The 2225-nt window shown below is 41.4% G+C and overlaps 1 protein-coding gene across 1 annotated transcript in view; it reads left to right on the top strand.

Moving 5' to 3' along the window:
• Window positions 1-2225, top strand: part of LOC103354937 (CD209 antigen-like protein E) — a 10187-nt gene that overhangs the window by 6930 nt on the left and 1032 nt on the right. The gene's annotated exons all lie outside the window — the stretch shown is intronic.

The raw sequence follows: 2225 nt of genomic DNA, 5'->3' as shown, positions 1-2225 counted from the left end.
GTGTGTGTGCTGTCTGTGTCAAGTGGATGTGTTTCGAACTCATTTACTTTTCACATCTTTGTCGATGTTTAATTCAATGCTCAGTACAGTCCTTGAGTAAATCTACTTACTTTTCACAGCTGTCTGAGGATTAATGTTGGCAATTGTGTGTTGTCGTCACCAGGTGGCACCGTTGTCTTGTGATGGTTAGTAGAGAGTGAAGTTGTTCTAAGGCAGTGGTGGGCAACCTGTGGCTCCGGAGCCGCATGTGGCTCTTTCATTACCTCTGCTGTGGCTCCTTGTGGCTTTGGAAAATAAATAATGAGTATTTTAATTCAAATGTATTTTTATTTTAGTTTTTTGGCCTTTGTGCCTTTATTGGATAGTATCAGTCAGAGAGAAACAGGAAAGTGGGGGAGAAGAATGGGGGGAGGACATGTGGGAAAGGGTCATGAGTGGGATTTGACCTCATGACCTCCACATTGGGACTGTAGCCCTGCACATGGGACGCTGGATCAACCCAGTGAGCTATAGCGGCACCCCTAGTTCGTTAGTTTTTAAAATGTAATTCTAAATTTGAAGATTTTTGTGAACTTGTAACATTAAAATAAAACGTGTTTTATATTTTGCATTCATATTTTACTGAACTAAATGCATAAATAAATGTTTCACCACAGGTGTCACAGTCTAAAGCAAAATCCTTGTTTTTGTTCAGCATGATGGGATTTGTCATTGATTCAACAGCAAAACAGCATCAGTTCAAGGTTATTCAAAGGTTTGGGTAACGTTTCAAGGGTCATACCACCATGTGGGATAGGTGCTTGTTCAAAACCAAACCAAACTAAAACATATGAAAGCATTACTACTGCTCTCACACACTGGAATTAGAAAACACTAAACCCAGCTCTGTTGCTTGCAGTATATCGACCACCGGCCCCTTACTCTGAATTTTTATCTGAATTCTCAGAGTTCTTAGCTGATTAGTGCTCAGTAGATATGAAGTTGTTATCGCGGGTGATTAATATCCACGTAGATAATGAGAACGACAGCTTCTGCATTTGGATCATTGTTAGACTCTGTTGGTGTTTCTCAAAATGTAAATAAACCAACTTGCAGTTTTAAGCCTTGATCTTGTGTTGACATATGGCATAGAACTGGAACATGACGACAAAACCTTTTATCATTTTTTAACAGCATTAGAATTTATAATAATGGACTACAGAACATTTGCCAAAGAGCTCCATAACAGCAGATGCTTATCTGATAAAGCAATAACTAAATTAAAGGAAAGTGATTCATAGGATGAGAGCTGCTCATTATTCATCTTAAATAGAGATAAACATCCTCCGCTTTGTTTTCAGCACGGAGAGCTTCGGCAAGAGTCCCAGCTCTGTGGAGTCTTGTGTTCATGTTGCTCTTGGTAGTGAAGACTTCATGACCTTCTTCACTAATGAAGTTCTGGATCTTAGACAAAAAGTCCTGAACAAATCTTTAGGTGCAGCAGCTCTGGAGCCACACATAGGACCACACTTAGACTTGGGCTGTATCTTTGTTGTAAATCTCCCAGAGGTCACAATGATAGTGAATTCTTCTAAACCAGAAACATGTCTGTTAGACCCAATCCCCACTAGACTGTTCAAGAACATCTTTCTTTTAACTAACACAGTGTATTAGACATCATCAACTTCTCTTCAGTTGATCCAGTGGATCACAGCATCTTATTACAGAGACTGGAATAATGGCGTATTATCTGACTGAACAATCTCACAGATTGGCTATGTTCAGACTGCAGGACTTGATGCTCAATTTGGATTTGTTTGTGAGTTTGTTCACATTTCCGGTTAAATGCGGCTTGTATGTGATCTGCTGTGTGAACTTCATACGACCTAAAAGTGTCCCGCATGTGTAGAAGAGGACACGACGACGTCACACGCAGTGAGCGTGCTCAGTGTTCACGGAGGTAAACGTGGATGGTAACAGTGGAGCGTATCTGCCACTCCCCCATGGTGGTGGAAACAGAACTGTGACCAATAACTAAACCGGTATCAGCAGCCAAGTACTGCCTGTGTGTTCCGGTCACTTCCACCCCATCGGAGCGCTCTCCCGGGGTGGAAGTGTCCCCCGACTGTGCCGAATATTCAGATATTCCTCATTAATTGGATCTGTGTTGTTCAGATTGTCATGAAAAGACCAGACACAGGTCACATAGGAGAAGAAAAAAAATCAGACTTGGGTCACTTCAGCCT

This window comes from Stegastes partitus, unplaced genomic scaffold (assembly GCF_000690725.1).
Source record: "Stegastes partitus isolate 25-593 unplaced genomic scaffold, Stegastes_partitus-1.0.2 Scaffold126, whole genome shotgun sequence".
Lineage (NCBI taxonomy): Eukaryota > Metazoa > Chordata > Actinopteri > Pomacentridae > Stegastes > Stegastes partitus.
The sequence above is the reverse complement of the archived record's forward strand: the minus strand, read 5'-3'. Positions and strand labels throughout refer to the sequence as shown.